This window comes from Ambystoma mexicanum, chromosome 3q (assembly GCF_040938575.1).
Source record: "Ambystoma mexicanum isolate Mex_15411 chromosome 3q, UKY_AmexF1_1, whole genome shotgun sequence".
Classification (NCBI taxonomy): Eukaryota; Metazoa; Chordata; class Amphibia; order Caudata; family Ambystomatidae; genus Ambystoma; species Ambystoma mexicanum.
The window spans coordinates 292,589,611-292,607,582 of record NC_090926.1 but is presented as its reverse complement, the minus strand read 5'-3'; the positions used below and the strand labels follow the sequence as shown (position 1 = coordinate 292,607,582).

Below are 17,972 nucleotides of genomic sequence, written 5' to 3'. Positions count from 1 at the left end.
TACATCAAAATAATGTTCAATCCCTTAGCATCTTTTTCTGTGCTTCAGAGGTTAGTGAAGAAGGGATATGGTATAATAGGTCATTTATAACGCACCTGTTCACAAGTGTTTCTAGGTGCGACAAGACAAGGGAGGGAAGACAGAGGGATGACAAGACAAACAATTTTACTAGGCCTTGTGTCATTCAGATTGTGCAAGTGTGATGACGTAAAGTGCAGGGGTAAGGGAGGAGGGTGAAGTGCCAGGGAGAGGGAAGGAGGCGGGCGGGGGAGTGCAAACAGGACAGCATTGCTCTGAGTATGTGCCGCCAGGGCAGTGCAGCTCTGGGTAAGTGCAAGAAGGTAGGGGACTGTGGGTAACAGTTACAGATCCCAAGTGCGCGGTAGGCCCGGAGGCAGTGCAGGGGAAACTGATCATGGAGGACCCAGTAGGCACTGGGGGTGGTGCAGAAGACTGGTAGGTCAGCATGGGAGAGTGAGAGAAAGCAGAGGAGAAAAAGATCTTGAGCTGCTTCCGGAACTTCAAGTGGTCCGGCTCAAGGTTGTGAGAGGCAGGGAGGCCATTCCAGAGGGAGGCACTTGCAGAGGCGTGATATCTACGTGCCCACGATCTGTCTGGAGAAGCGTCTGGCCTTCAGAGAGTTTGAGCTAGCTGAGTGAAGGGCTCGAGAAGGAATGTATTTTGGAAGTGAAAGTTGTATGTAGTGCGGACCCTGGCCCCAGAAAGCCTTGTGGACGATGCAGAGGTTCTTTAACTTGATCCTTGCAGCCAACAGTATCCAGTGCAAAAATGTCTGGGCTGGAGAGAAACGGTCCCTGGGCTTGAGGCCAAGGACAAGTCTTGCAGTCTTGTTCTGGAGTAGTTGCAGAGGGCAGAGAGTAGAGGAAGGCAGATTGAGAAAGAGGCTGTTGCTGTAGCCCAGCCTAGAGAGAACCAGTGCTCTGAAGACAGTGCGCTTCTTGGGGAAAGTGAGAAAAGGAAGAATACCTCTGAAGAGGTATAGCTGGTAATGGGCCTTCTTGGAAAGGTCTATGATGTGAGGAGAGAGTGGAGTCGAAGACGACACTAAGGTTTTTTGCCTCAAAGGAAGGTAAAGGAAAAAGGCTCAAGGAGGTCGGTCAGAGTGAGAGAGGGAAAGCGGGAGCAGGGGTCCCAATGAGGAGGATCTCTGTCTTACTTGCATTAAGGCAGAGATCATTGGAGATGGAGCAATCCTGAATCGCGGATAGACAGTCGGGAGTGAGCGAGACAGAAGAGGAGACTGAGGGGAGCCTGAAAGAGAGCTGAGTGTCATCAGCATAACACTGAAAGTTAGAGCAGAAGGTAGAGATCAGGTGGGCCAAAGGGGCCAAGTAGACATTGATGAGCCAGGGTGCGAAGATAGACGCCTGGGGAACACCATGTGTGGAGAGAAAGGACCCAAGTTGGACATGGGAGGGACTGTCCAGGAAGAAGTAGGTCAACCACTCCATGGCCTAACGTGTTGCCCAGATTTTCACTGAGTCTTTTGATCAGGCTGGCGTGATTGACTGTATCAAAGGCAGAGGAAAGGTCAAGGAGGATGAGGACAGAAGGAAGGCTAGTGTCTTGGTTAGTAATCGGATCTTCACAGGTGTTCACAATAGCAGTTTTCCGTTCCTCTGGCTGCTCTGAAGCCAGACTGATGGTTGTGGAGATAACCAGCAGATTCAGTGTAGAGAGTTAGCTGGGAGATGGCCAGCTTTTCCAAGAGTTTACCCAGGAAAGGAAAGATAGAGATCCGGCGATAGCTTGCCAGACATGTAGAATTGGCAGAAGGCTTTTTAAGGAGGGGTGCTTGAGGAGAGAGGGGAAGGATCCAGTGGCGAAGGATTGATTGCAGAAATCGGCCAGGGCTGAAGAGTGTCAGTGTGGTCCTTGATGGTTCTGGAGGAGCAGGGAAGCACCTCTTTGGACGACACTTTCATAGATCAGACTTCTCTAGAAACATTGTCAGGTGTTGTCGGAGACAAAGAGGAGAAAGGAGGAGGAGAGGGAGGACAGGTTGTCCTGAGTTTTAGTGGTAAAGTGAGAAGCCAGAGCTGTACAGAGGGCCTGGGTGGGAACATGAGAGGTGGATACTTCAGAGGGATTGGCAAGCTCCTAGAGCCATGTGGACTCTCTTCTTGGACAGGAGAGAGAGTCTGTATTGCCCCTGGAGCAGGCGGCAGGCAAGTTTGTCAGAGGAGGCGCCGGAAGCCCTCCACTTCCTCTCAGCCACCTTGCACTTGCGTTTCAGGAAGGTGAGGTCAGAGTCCTACAAAGAGTTGCACTTGGAGGTAGGCTTCAACCGGATTCTCATGACAGGGGCAAGGACATCCAGAGTGCTGGAGGTGGATAGATGAAGGTTGGAGAGGGATGTGTCAGAGTGTGAGTCAGCCGCAGGCGTATGAGGAGCAGAGAAAGTAGCAGCAAAGGCGTCCACTGACCCACGCTTCATAGACCGAATGGCCAAGAAGGTAAGTCTGAAGAGTGTGTCGCACCAGAGGGTAGTATGGAAAGAGGGAGAGTGTTGCAGAGGTTTCAGAAAAGCCCAGAGGAGGGTTTAGAAGCATTCAGGTGGATGTTGAGGTCTCAGAGGAGGCGAAGTTTAGAGGTAGAGGCAAGGAGAGACGAGAAGAGGAGAGGTCAGCCCACTCTGAGAGGAAGAGGGCAACCTGGCCAGGTGGCCTGTAGGTGGTGGCAACAGTCGAAGAGAGGCCAGGAGAGAGGGAGAGCCTGCAGACCAAGCATTCAAAGGAGGAGTAGGCCTGCATAGGAATGACCGAAGCAAGGACCCACTCCAGAAAGATGAGGGCTACTCCACCTACGGGTCGGTTGGTTCTGGGTTTTGGAGAAGGTCTTGTAGCCATCAGGGAAATGTCAAAACATGCGACAGAGCTGGCCGTGAACCATGTCTCTGAGAGCGAGGACATGCACGTCAAGTTCTTCAAGGAGGTGGCAGATGTCGGAGGAGTGTTTGACAGCAGAGCGAGAGTTAAGAGTAGCGACGTGGAGCAGGTTGCCACATTTGAAAGACTTCTGGGGTGGAGTATAGGCTTCAGGTACACCCAGCGGAGGAGGTGGAGGGGCCCGAGAGTGGGCAGAGGTGATAGCAGGAGGTGACGTAGTAGCCAGAGAGGAGGAGGAAGATGCCAGAGAGGTAGCAGAAGGATTTTGCAGAGGTTCCCTAGAGTAGCTAGGAGGAATAGCAGGAGAAGGAAGGAAGTTGATAAGATGCGGGAGACGCCTATCGAAAAGGAGGAGATTGGGTTCAGGGCCCTGGAACAAGACGGTGCCATTCAAATAGACATTAATGATGATCTTGGAGGAGTGGAAGTAGGTCAAGAGGGCCTCCCACAGAGTGCCACCATTAATAGGAGAGGAAGAGATAGGAGAGAGAGCCAAGACCATATGAAAGGTCCATAGGTCTGGTGAGGGAATGACAAAGAGGATGTCCGTGAGAGTCTGTCTGGAGGAAGCACTGATATAGGTATCGGCGATGGGGAGGCCTGGTTTGGAGACCAGGATGTCCCTCATGAACGTCTTCCTTCCAGACTTAGTGAGAGTTTTAGGATAGGAGCTGGAGTAGCAGTTAGAGAAGATGGGAGAAACGGAGAGCACCATAGGAGGTGCAAGGAGGAAAGCAGGAGGATGGAGTGAGCGAGCAAATGGAGAGATGCAGAACCCAGCACAGGATATATAGGGGTGGGGGCGTTACACAGAAGGGATCACACAGGAGGAGCAGACGGGAAGGGGGATATACAACAGCACAAAGAGTACACCAAACTGGGTAGGGGTCTAGAGAGTGGGAGAGCGCCAAAAGGGACGCAGATCACAGCACAACAATAACCACAGGTTAAGGGGTCCTAGAGAGTGGGAGAGAGCCTAATGGGACACAGAGCAACAGTAACTGCAATTCAAAGGGGACCTACAGAAAGGGCACAAACGCGGGTACGGCTAACCACTAAGGGGAGAGCCAACGGATGCGCAGAGACCGAGTACGTTATGTCAGATGGTTAGGTAGAAGTACACGAAAAGGCCAGGAGGTTTAATAGAGAGCAGTAGTGGATGCTCCCACTTCCTGCACCTTTTTTACTTTTTTCGGTCGCTGCTGGTCGATGGCTGCGCCACCTGCATGCACTCTGCGCCGCTAGCCCTTCGTCGCCAAACAACTGCGCAGCCTTGTCCTGCGAGGGCTTTGCCGCAGAGGGTACGATCCTCGGTTCTTAAAAATGTTGATGCGTGGACATAGGCGAAACGTATTGCAAACCGACCGGCAGCGTCTCCTGCGAACCTGCGTCACACAACACTCTGGCCTTGCTCTGCGTGGGCTTTGCCGCAGAAGGGCCGATCCTCATTTCTTAAAGGTTTGGCTACGTGGACGCAGGCGCAACGTATTACATGTCGACAGGCATCGTTTCCTGCGCACCTGCTTCGCACCACACCGTGGTCTTGTCCTGCGAGGGGACGTGCTATCCTCTCAAAGGCTATGGGGTTTCCCCTCCAACTCTTAGCGCTTTTGCTATTTCCACGTTGAAACTGTTGTAATTTATGTTCAGATACCCTCATCAAATTTGCATAATCCATCCGACTCCCTAAAAAAGGCTTTTTGCGACACTGCACTTGTGGATTACTTTCGGTATCCACAAACTCCACAAAATTCTTGTCTTTCTAAAAATGTCAATACACAAGTGCCACCCACATGCCCCACATATCGCTATCAACAAACGGTTTGCATTCTTGAAAATAGCGATCTTCTAAGCTTTTCAAAACTAGTGGAGTTTTTGCATTCTGGCACTGAATCTGGAAGAATGAAGGGATTGCAATAAGGAAACCAAGCAAGTGGTTGGTTTCTGAAAAGTGGACCTATCTGAAGTCAAGATTGGGATGCGCTTGTTTACCCGTGATTCTATAGCATTCCCCTCTAGAAACCGGTGGCACTTGTAACTTTTTTCTGTCAATGTGTATCTCTGACAGCAAATAACAGCTACGTTCTTCCAAGTCTTCAGTCCAGGAAGAAGGGTTTGTTCTGCCTGTGATTGTGATAACTCGAAGCCAATGACTAAGCCATGGCTCACATTTCTTTTGAATTTTGTCTGATAGATTGGACTTTGTATTAAAAAAATATATAAAATCCAATATAGGTTGCAATACAATCTATATGTTCTACAGATGAAAACTGCACATCATCTCTGTAATGACACATATCTCTGGGTTTATATTTAAAGTACACTATTGGAAGCTGGGGGTAGGTGGCATGGTTACCTCATAGAAACTGGGACTACCTATAGCTCTATGCAACTATGGCACACTTTTTATGAATCTTACAAAGTCCATGGGCACTCGAGTGCTAACCAGCAATATTGTTTCATATTGCGGTCATATACCGGTTCGTTGAAACCTAACTCACTAACTGAGCTGAAAACTCCAGGTTTAATTTATTTTAAGAGAAGAAACCCCATCTGCTCCCCCGTGGAATCAAGCCAGCATTGATTGTCGTACCCCACTATGTTCCTAAACCCTTCCTGATGAAAACGGTACTATCATGTTGGCGCACTTTACACATGGAAAGGGGAAAGTCCAAATGGCGGGTAAATTGATTGCAAGATTCTCAAGGCAGTTTTCACTGATTTTTGCTACAAGGGATGCTTTGGGCAGCCCAGTCGTATTCCAAGGAACTTCTTTTCTTAAAGCTATGGAAGGGAATCCAGCAATGTCACACGTTCGTAGGTTGTGGAACGCTTCCTTATCGAAAATGCTCTGCCAAATAACGTTTTTTGGGGGGGTTGTATATTTTTCACTGGGAAACATCTGAATTGTTTGTAAAAATGCATCTCCTACCACGCTACTTTCAAAAATTCCTACTGATGAAAACTGTACCTCCATATTTGGGGCGGAGGGGGGGGAGGGCACCAATCTCCCTGAAAAGGGACGGTCAGAACAACTAGCTTGTCTATGGACTTTTCACAGCCCAATTTACACAGTATTTTACCACATGGAAGGTTCCGAAAGGCTTGTGGCATCGCCACAACAATGGTGGTATCTATAAGATCCATGTGCTGTGTATTTCATAAAAGACACCCTCTGTAACCGAGCTTTGTCTCATGTGGTTCAGTGATAAAATGACACTGCAAAACATAAAATAATGAAAATAAAGTTTTAGATTTTTTTTTTGCATTTCCCGTTTTTGTATTCTTGATGAAAATGGTGGCGCTCCTATGGGGTGTACCTACCTTGCCAAAAAGCTAAGGGCAAAACCATGGCCTCGATATTGATTTCAAATGTGGAATCCAGTATTGTCTCGCACTTTTCTTTCCAGTACTTCCCAGGCGGGTACAAAGACAGTCATGCCGGGTTCTGTGGTTTAGTGGACTAAAGCATCCACTACATGGGCCTTTGTTTGACCTCATGTTCATAGGTTCGAATCCCAGCAGATCCACTGAGCCCTTTGTCCATAAAATAAGTACCATTTAGTTGGGTAACAATAAACATCTGTTATATGTCAATAGTGCCAAGATGCCCTTCCTGGGTGGGAATGTGCGCTCTACAAATACACGGGTTATAGGTCAAAGGTTCGAAAACAAAAGGCTAAAATGCCTTTTTTTCAACAGTAAAAGGACCCCCCCATTTTTTTATGGGGGGGGGGGGTTACCCCCGCGTTTTCCTTTTTATAAAAGTTTTTTATACATGCTAAACAAAAAATATATATATATATAAATAAATAAATACATTTTAAAAAATTCAATCCTTTTTTTCGGTCCTTTTACTGTTGATCAAAAGGTAATTCGATCCTTTTGATTCGAACATTTGACCAGACACCCAAATACACCTGTTATGTTATGGAATTCTTTGGTAGCTGGTGATTTATGCAGCTTTTGGTGTCAAAATGTCTTTCAGTAAGCCTCCCCTCCAGGGGCATGATGGGTAGGACAACCTTGCCCAATTCACACTTGTCAGACATTGCATTCTTACTGGTGTTTTTCTTTTAAAAACATGTGTAATTTATCTTGGTGCTGCGCTCCCCTTGAAACTACAGGAATCATAATGTCCTCAAATGCAGTGGTCTTAACCAGCTTTTAGAACTTTAATGCAAGATTACTTCTACCATGTGCGAAGCACTGTTTTTAGGGTGGAGAAACGTAGAGTGGACGATAACTCTTATTGCTGAGGACCCCAGTCAACTCCCAGCTGCAGCTAGACGGCAGTTCAACTCCCAACTGCCTTTTTAAGTCGGGTTCTTCCTGCTTCTCTAGTTGGCCCATCACCAGCAACCTGCATCTCAGTTATTGTATTGGATTGTAGTAGTCATTTATATAGCGCCTTTTCCCATTTGTATGGCCTGACCGCTCTTTGTGGTAGGACCGCTCTTGGGGACCTAAATCCAGGTATAGGAAGGTTCTAAGAGGAGGCTTTAGATGCGTGTGTGCATTTGGCCAAGATTATGACTTGGGACTGACTGCTGGCTAGGCTTCAGTAAGCAACCCAACAGGTCAGGCACATGGACGCATGCCGAGGGAGGTCAGGGAGAATTTGTCGTTGTCATATCTACATTCTGGCGAGAGGGGATTGATAGCTGTGCCTGTGGCAGATGTCCACCGAAGTGGTGCTTTTATACATACCTTTAGGTCAGATGGAGCTTATCTTTGATTTCGCAATGTTCCGATGTTCGTCAACTTTTCTAGGCACTATGGACCGGCTACACTAAATTTACCAAGTGCAATAGACGGGTGGTTCTAGAAAATCTTCTAGGTGGGACAGACAGGCTACCATAGAAACAGGGCTAATGGGATTCTTTGAGCGTAATAGACTGGTTACCTTTATCGTCTTACAACATATCTTCCACATGCTACAACCCGCTAACCAAAGCAGTCTAATAAGCACAATATCAAGGAAAGCTGCATGTAACCACTGTGCGTTAAAAGTGCTAACTTAAGTAGTTATAAGTTCAATGGAGGGTTACCAACATATATCTTCAAGCATCATGGGCAGGCTAAACTTTGTAAGTGAGATTGGTGTTAACATGTGTTAACCTGCCTGTGCTTTCTTCTGGTTGCAATGCCAGGCTACCCGCCTATCTAGGTACCACCCATGGCTGTCCTTGCAGGTAAGCGGGCTAATATCGGTCAGGTCCAGTACCAAGGCCCCTGAGCAGTAGCGAGCTTTCCTGACCTGACGGTTCTTTAAGCACAGAAGGGGCACACCAAATACATTTTCTTGGTGCAATTACAGCCTGCCCTCAAAGGGCTTTGGGCACGTTGTACCAGTTCGCCCTATGATCTTTCAAGTGACATCATCCTAAACATCTGTGTGAATGGACATGCCAACGAAGAGTGCAACACCATTCCTACCGTCGTTCCTCCCTGAAAATCCATCTAGGTGCAACACCCTTCCCACCCCCAACAATCCATTTAAGTGCAATTCAGTTCCTACCCCCACACTCCATCCAAGAGCAATTAACTTCCTACTCCCAGAAACCATCCAAGTGCACCACATTTCTTACCCCCAAAATCCATTTCAGTGCAACTCATTTCCTGCCCCAAAACCTTCTAAGGGCAACACCTTTCCTACCTCCAAAATCCATCTAAGTGCTAAATACAGCTCATTTTCTAACCCCCCTAAACCATCAAAATCAACTTTGGAACAGCAATGGGAAGGCATCCCGATTTTACTTTGGTTCAGCAATGGAAAGACACCCAGACTCAGCCCCTGGCACAACAATGGAAAGACACTCGGATTAATCCTGGCACAGCAACGGAAAGGCACTCAGATTCAACCTAGGCACAGCAATGGAAAGACACCCAGATTCAACCTAGGCACAGCAATGGGAAAACACCCAGACACCACCCCTGGCACAGCAATGGAAAGCACCTATACTCGGCCCAGGCACAGCAATGGATAGACACCCAGAATCATCCTTTGCTACATGAAACAGTTAGTCTAAATGCACAGAATGGCTAATTTAGACAGTTAGGCTAAATGCAGATATGCACACCCCCCTCTCTGTTAAACTTCACCCCAGCACCTCTACTTCATCTACACCTCATACGGACTGAACCGTTGTGATCCAGATTCCGGTCTCTGGTTGTTCCTGTCGTTCCTCATGCAGCAAAGCTTCTTGACACAACTGAACCCTACTGGACACTTGCAGCCAAACCTCTGACATCGACTGGAGCTGGGCAGCTGATTGCTGTGCTCAGAAACACTACTGATTTCGAGGTGCTGGAGAACTTCAGTCCTTGTAGAGAGAAGCCCTAACGACATTCCAGAGTGCTGCTCACCTGAACACTGTACAGTTCTTTTGGAACTGGCCAAGCAATTCGAAAGGCAAGACCGATGTTATGTAGAATACACTGACATCACTGTTGGTGGAATACACAGGTGTTAGATCGTTCTTGTGTAAAAGCGTTCTAGTGATTCTTCTCCCGGTGGTCCTCTGCTCCGGGGGCCTCCAATAAAGCTCATACTGAAAACTTACAATCGTGTGCTAATTTACTTCAAATGGTGGCAAGGACCCCAGAGCTTCCCCTACAGCCGTGCATAGCACACAGACTTGCGTATGATACCCCGCAACTGCCTGCTCCTGTGTCCGTGTTCAGTTTCCGGCCCCAAGGTTCCCACATACCATTAACTAAGCGGATAGGAAAGGGGAACAGAAAATCAAATCCTATCAATCTGTTGAGGTGAGAGCAGCGGCGTGAACTGTTTATACCAATAACTTTATTGAAATACCAGCCTGTGCCGAGGCGCGCGGACACTGCGTCCTCCAAACTCCAATGGTCTCCATTCCTGCTAGAGTAAAGGACCTTCCGACTTGCCCAGGCGTGATGGCCATCTTGATGCAACCCACTCCCACTGGTGAATTGCCATAGCAGCGTTGTTACAGAGCGCTTGCATCGGCGCATTTGGTCGTCGGAGGGAGTGTTTACATGAGATCACAGCGCGGATTGTACGGACTGCTCAGTGACACGTCCACCTCGCTCGCATTGCCATGAATGCCCAGCTAAACGAGTGTTGTGCGTGGTACTATAGGAAAGAAGGAAAACATTCCTCCAAGAAGCGTGGAAGTAAATGTAACATCCACTCCCAAACGTTAAGTGGTATGAGAGGGGCACGAAATTAGCAGAACTTTTTATGTCAAAAGGTTAGAAATTGACAACATATCCATTTGAGAGCAGCCATGGGTGGGCAAGATTTATGAAGAGCTTGGTCTAACAAGTGAATCATTAAAAGGCAATTGGTGATTGCAACACTGTAAGTCGAACCACAAACACTATCCACAGGACTAAGAGACCCCACCATGCAAAACGTCCCGCCTCCAATGAAATTTCTTCCAAGTCCCAGAAATCCATTGTGCCATGGGAGCAGTGGATCGATGGCTTCCAAGTGTACTTGAGGGCTATTGGCGGAAATAAATTCAGCAATGACCTCAAGGAAGCAACTCTGTTAAATTGTGTAGGGGCAGAGGCCCTAGGAATATTCAGGGCACTTCCCGAATCCGATGATGCAGGACGGGACGGCAATCGCAAGTTTGAGAGTGCACTAGCCAAACTCGCCAAACACTTTGACAATAAGACTAATGTGGTACTGGAGAGATACAGGTTCTTCTCCAGGAAACAACTGAAGGGCAAATCACTACACCTACATGGCATCTCTCAGGGCACTCATGTCGACCTGTAATTTCACAGGCATCGGGGACGAATATTTGAGAAACCAACTTGTCCTAAATGTAGCTGACCCAAGAATACAACAAAGGCTAATGCTTCAAAAAACCCATCCTTGGACCAGGCCACAGAAATAGCGAGAAGCATGGAGCTGGGTGATCGCTGCATGAAGGAGAGGTTTGACCAGGCGGGGAATATAGAAGTGAAGTCCATTGAGAACAATCCCGATGAGGACTTAGGTGAACCTCTAGTGGCAATGGTGAGAAGAACATCATCTTATAGTTCAAGATCCAATTCCAGAAGGGGAAGACTTTCAGAATGTGGTAATCAAAATCCTGGGCGTTGCCAAAAGTGTGGCTGGTACAAACACAACACCACCGATAAAGAATGTCCGGCGGCAGCTGTTAGTGTTACAGATGTGGCCATGTTGGACACTTTGCAAAGGTCTGTAGAAATACACGAGGAAGGTTCAGTAGATCTAGCAGGTTCACCAGACGACCCTTCACCAGGGCACCGGGAGGTACCGTGAGATTTGTCGAAGGAGATCAAGGACGTGATGACATGAAGACCATCAATCAAAGCAATCCACCGATACAAATACTCACGGTTACGTCGTTACAACAGTCTAAAGGTCTGTGGGTCAATATGGAAATAAATGGCATATCTCTGCCCATAATGGTAGACACTGGGTCCCCATACACCATGGTGGATATGAAAACCTTCCTTGGAGAATTGTCTGGCAAAACGCAAGACATACAAAACACTGTAGTGAGAGCAACCGGATATGGAAACACTCCCATAGACATCATTGGGTGCACATGGGTAAATCTCGAGTTCCGCGACAGAGAAACATATTGCAAACTTTTCATAGCAAGAAATGGCTCATCTGTGGTTGGTTGGGAGGAACAAGCCGCCCTCCGAGTAAGAATCCACCCCAGAGAAGAGATCCCTATATTATCTGTATTGAAAGGCAATATTGATATTAAGGCAGCACTAGCGAAACAATTCCCCAAAGTGTTCAGCAGGAAAATTGGACTCCTAGAGGGCTTCCAACACAGAATTGTCTTGAAGAAGGGTGCCATTCCCGTAGCGCACAGAGTTCGTGGAGTTCCCATTGGGACAAAAGAAGCACTAAAAAATGAACTCGCGCGCCTATGCGAACAAAACATCATACAGCTCATAGAAAGCTCAGAGTGGCTCGCTCCGATAGTGCTTGTGAAAAAGGCTGATAACTCCATAAGAATGCATCGATTTGAGGGACTTGAACAAGAACATCTGGATCGATAGACATCCCCTTCCGAACATATCTGAATTGTTCACCACCATGAAGCCGGCGAAATACTTCAGCACCTTAGATCTATCCTCGGCCTATCACCAAATTGCCCTGGAGGAGAACTCAAAAAGCCTTACATCATTCGTCACCCCTTTGGGGGCATTTATGTTCAGGAGAATGCCGTTCGGACTCGCTGCAGCAGTGTTTCAGAGGTTGATGTCACACCTGTTTGGGGGCCTAGAAGGTGTACACTGCTTCCAAGACGACCTCCTTATTTTAGCCATCACAGAGGAGGAACACAACGCAAAACTGATGGGTGTCGTACAAGTAATCCAAAAAAGCGGTCTTACCCGAAAATTGGACAAATGCAACATTAAATGTGATAAGGCATCATACCTAGGCCATTCCATAGATGCCAAGGGCATCAGTCCCAAGAAGGGGCTAATGGATACCATATTGAGCATTGCCGAGCCAGAAAATAAAGATCAGTTGAGGAGTTTCCTTGGTATGACGGAGTACTATTCCAAGTTCATAGACGACTACGCCAACAGGTCCAAAATTATGAGAAGCCTCATGAAGAAAGCAGCCAAATTCGTGTGGTCTGAGGAATGCAAAGACGAGTTTGAAGAAGTAAAGTCCAACATCAATCGAGCACCAACCTTGGGAATGTTTGACTGCAAGGCCAAGACAATCTTATCGGTGGATGCCAGCAAGGTCGGTTTGGATGGAGTCCTAGAACAGCTACAAAATGGAAATATGGTGACAATTGCCTTCGCATCGAGGTTATTGAAAGGAGCAGAATTGAATTATTCCACAATTGAGAGGGAAGCCCTAGGGGTGAAGTGGCTCCTGCAACATTTCAGGAACTTGATCTGGGGATTACCTGTCCTGCTCAGAACAGACCATAAACCGTTAGTGCATGTCCTCCAGTCTAAAACACCTCACCTCATATGACCAAGAATAAGTCGATGGATTCTCGACATTATGCAACATAACCTCCAGGTGTGTTATACTCCAGGTGCACAGAACCAAGTTGCTGACTGTTTTTCAAGATTGTCGACCAACCAAGGCACCGAGCTAGAATGTCTAGATGGAGACATCATAGCCACTATAAATCCAGCCATTCCCAAAGATGAATGGAAAACCATAACCAACGCTGATCCTGAACAACGAGAGATTAGGAGAGCCATAATCAATGACTGGAAAGGATCTGGTCAAGATCTGGCAGACTTCATACCCATCAAGGAAGAAATATCCATGGATGAAGAACATGTTTATAGAGGCGATGGGGTAATTCCACCTGTACAACTCAGAAAGAGATTACTCGACCTAGCACATGAGGGGCACCTAGGGAGGAGCTTGACGAAGAACAGAGTGAGAAGCAATTATTGGTGGCCGAACATGTGGAGAGAAGCTGAGGAGATTGTCAAGAATTGCTCTGCCTGTGCCACAAGCGACAAGTCCAAAGTTCTGAGGAAAACACCATTACAACCAATAGAACCTCCCAGGAATGTGTGGTCTAAACTGGCGATAGACGTCATGGGTCCATTTAAGAATCTTGAGGCTGTTAAAATATATGTCCTAGTGCTCGTGGACTACACCTCTAAATGGATGAAATGGGGAATATCAGAAACAAACGTCACCACGAAAAAGATCAGACTTTTTAACAGACGTGTTCAATAGAGAATGAGACCACAAAGAACTAGTCTCCGACAACGGATCCCAATTCACGTCATTAGAATTTCAGTCATGGCACACCAATGGAGGATAGTCCTGTGACAACAGAAGTACCTCATCGTGGAAATGAAGAATGTGACGGGTCCCGTGACGCATGCGACAAAGACCCAGACGGGAATCAGAGGGCCATCGGTAACTTCAACAGTGACTACATTTACTACTAGTACCTGTCACAGTATCCTTTTGTCACGAGAAACTCAATGAAACACAGTATCCTTTTGTCATAAGAGACCCATTGAAACACTGTTCCCACATTGTTGTTGAATTTGCAAGATAGTTTATTTCCCTTTCTTTCTCTTTCCCCTCCTTCCCTTTCCCCCCGCTTCTGTTTCCCTTTTCTTTTCCCTTCCTTTGCCTTATATAAGAAGGGAGATGTTATGTAGAATACACTGACATCACTGTCAGTGGAATACACAGGTGTTAGAACGTTCTTGTGTAAAAGCGTTCTAGTGATTCTTCTCCCGGTGGTCCTCCGCTCCGGGGGCCTCAAAAAAGCTCATACTGAAAGCTTACAATCATGTGCTAATTTACTTCATAATTTACTTCAACCGACTACCACTTTCTAACCATATTCTGCTCAACCAATCTAAATTACAGGGCTCCTCCACGTTTGCTGAACCGCAGTACAAGGTTATTTTTAAGTAGAGATTGAGCGATAGGTCACTCTGTAATTCCATTGAGAACTGACTGTACCTAGACCTGATGCTTATGAAGCAAGGAATGCTTATCCTAAAAGCCACTGGCGTTTGCTGGAATCTTGCTGAACATGAATATTTACCTACATGCATCAATAAAGTATTTACTAAATCGCATGGATATTTCTTTATTTAAAATAAAAACCTGTTACCAGTCATTCTTGTGTTCCAAGCTCCTTTTCCAAGTCCTTGCTCTTCAAAGCTTGATCACTGGAATAGATGATCCAAGGGAATCTGTCTTGCCTTCAGCATTAGTCCCCTTGTACCCTACACTAAGTTTCTAGTTAAAGCTCCCAGTACAGTGATGGATACTGCCTGGGCGCGCAATGTGGTAGCCCCCTTCTGGTGCAGGTGTTAAGACAGAGTAGGCGTGGTCTTGAGGGGGAGGAGGGTTGAAGGGGTGTTGCAGCCGGTGTGTTGGGTTTCGTCTTGAACAGTGTGCTCTCCATGGCATCAATGTGAATTTGAGCCTGCAGGAAATCAAGCAACAACTGGACATTGAAGCTGTAGGCCAGGATGCAGTGGAGAGCTGCTGGAACAATGTACAACACTGTAGTGTTGTGGACGTACCTACATGGAGAGAGAGAAGGGAGACTGTTGCTGTGGCACAGTGCTTGCTGCCTTAGAAAATGGGGCATGCACAGCAGCAACAGCGCTTTCGGCTTAAAGCTTTGTACTAGATCAGTGCTTCAATAAGCTTAGCTCCCACAGAATCATGACCTCTTTCCCTACCCATGTGTCCCCTAGCCTTGCGAATCCCACAATGCCTTAGAGAAGAAGTCTAACATTTGTGTGGATAGAAGGACACAGCTGTTTTAATTGGTGGAAGTTGACTTGCAGCGAAGACTATGGGGGTCATTACAAGGTTGGAGGTAAGTAACAGTCCCTACTGGCATGGTGCAAACACTGTGTCCGTGTAGTAAAGAGCCCGCTAATAGAGGGCTATTACGAGTTTGCGTGCACAAGCTTTGCGCCATGTCGGTAACAACATTACCGCCATGCCGCTAAAGTCCAAAAAATGGCCCTTAGCGGCATCATGGAAAGCGCAGACAGCACTACCAGCATCAATGGACGCGGCATTAGCGGGCACCGCTATCAGCGGTGGCCGTAAAATAAGCGGAACCGGAAGTAGCGTCATCGCACAGGAACGGAAAGAGCACGGTGGCCATCTTGAAAAACACAATCCATTGCCATCTTCACCACACAGGATCTGGATCCTTTTTTCTGACTGCAGAAATCAACCCACAGCACCAGCAACATGCCTAAGGCAGTAAAGAAAGGCGCTTCCCGGCAGCGCAAAGAGCGCTTCAATGAGGATGAACTCACAATGCTGGCCGAGATACTTGCAGACAATGCAGAGGTCTTTTTTGCAAACAGCCTCAAGAGGGATGTCCTAATAAAAAATAAAGAGATCTGGCAACTTGTTGCCCGGAAAGTCGCGCCGTAGGCAACACCCCTCCACCCCCGCCCCATCAAGGATGTCCTCAAGAGCTGGGATGACCTGCGCCTGAGAGTGAGGAACATTCTGTCCGCAAACCGGAGCCAGGCCATGTCTACTGGTGGAGGACCTGGCTCACCCATAAAGCTAAGCCGGTGGGAGGAGATCTGCGCCAGCACGATTGGAATAGAGGCCATAGAAGGTGTGGGCGAGATGGAGCGTAGCGCCACCTCATCGGCGGAAGGAGGCCAGTGTCGTAAGAAAACACTGTAATGCGAAGTATGATGATAGTCCACCAATTTATCTGTCCAAAGAGGCAATGCATGGCCCAATACATACACATTGACACATCCCTGCCTAGATGCCGTCCACAGCACAAACACATGCACATGCATGCAGCATGGCAATGCCATTCCTGACACACACCACACAAATATGAAAAGGGCATAAGTCACACTGCACGCAGGCCACAACAGAAATGCATGTCACATAGCATACGCCCGCCCCAACATGAGTGACCCCGACGGATGCCTGCATACGCCACCCATATAGCAAGCGACGTGATCATCAAAACGCCACTGCCTAATCCCCTCTAATGTGTAGAAGAGCAATAATACAAATGTGTGCATGATGCTTGTCAAACCATCACTCATGCCGTCCCTCTCTTGGTCCCCCACAGGCTCAGATCCTGACAGCGAGGCCCGGGACTCACCCCCACAGGCGACTACACCCCGGAAGAGGGCTAGGGATGAAGGCAACAGGCCTTCCATTTTGAAAGGCCCAGTCAAGCCACGAAAGGCATTGAAGACAAAAACAGCTCAGGATGCCACGGCACTGGTGCCGCAAAGGCCCATTACCACAGTCCCCACAACACCTGTGACACCTGCACAGGAGACAGTGGGCGATGGGGCACAATCTCCAGAGAACAGCTCTGTTGGGGAGGCGGCAGCTACGGCACCCAGGCAGATGATGTGCAGGGCCAGCTGTGTGTGCCTGTCGAGGACAACTCCTCTGACCTGACCTTCCTGCAAAACCAAGTCCTGCTCCATTCCTCCAGGTCACACCTGTCGACTCCTATCACGACACCACACTGGAGCAGTCTGGAGGGGAGGCCGTACAAGGGAGTATGAGTCCCACAGAGGACCCACATGTATTTAGGGATGACACACATGCACCCTCCACCTCCACTGGTGTACAGGTGGGGGTGCATCAGATAGGACACGCAGCGCTGTGCCAGGAGGAGCTCACAGCCCTAGTGAAGCAGTTCGTCGCAGACAGTGCCCAGGCAAGGCAGGAGGGGCACGACAACACTGCTTCCCTCGGTCAGGCCATTGAGGCAAGCACCACAAGAATCTGTGAGGAGGTGTCTGCACAGAGGCAGGTCCTCACCCTCATTGCGGATTGCATGGAGGCTGAGCGTCCGGACCCCAGACTGGAGCAAGCGGCCACCCCTTCATCAAACTCCACACAAACCAGCCCCCTATGCAGGTCAGCGCGCACCTTGCGCTCATCAGACATGCCGCCACCAGGTGCAGGAAGTGGAAGGGCAGCCTGATGGACACAGACACATGAAGCATTTGCTTGGACACCATGTGTGGGGGGAGTTGTGGGGGGAGAGGGTGTGTGGGAGTTGTGGGGGGAGGGAGAGGGCGGAGAGGGTGTGTGAGGTGGAGGGGTTGAGCACTTAATTCTATTGGACATTTGAATACACCCGTTGTGTTAAAAAAAAAAAATCTTGAGTGGACATTCCTTATTGCATGTGTGTCATTTATTGATATACAGTGCATAGTGTACATGTACTTCCACACCCAGTGCCCTCTGTCCCACTTTCATGTCACCCTATGCACCCATGTGTGTTAGAAATATTGTGCAATCACTGACTGACACACAGCACGTCCCTCCTGTACATCGATACCGTGATGATGTGCGCCCACATCTTCTTCACCCCTTCATCATCACCAGGTGGTTGCAGTTCAATGTCAGGGGGCAGGGGCACGTTCCGTCAGATCACATGTTGTGCAGCATGACAATTGAATGATGATCTTGGCCACCTTCTCATGCCTGTAGAGGAGTGCCCCACCCGACCGGCTAAGACAGCGAAACCGTGCCTTCAACAGGCCAAAGGTCTGCTCGATGACTACACGGGTACAGGTATGGGAACGATTGTA

General features: G+C 48.1%; 1 protein-coding gene across 2 annotated transcripts in view; it reads left to right on the top strand.

Moving 5' to 3' along the window:
• Positions 1-17,972, top strand: part of SPATS2 (spermatogenesis associated serine rich 2) — a 729,295-nt gene that overhangs the window by 123,497 nt on the left and 587,826 nt on the right. The window lies entirely within an intron of this gene.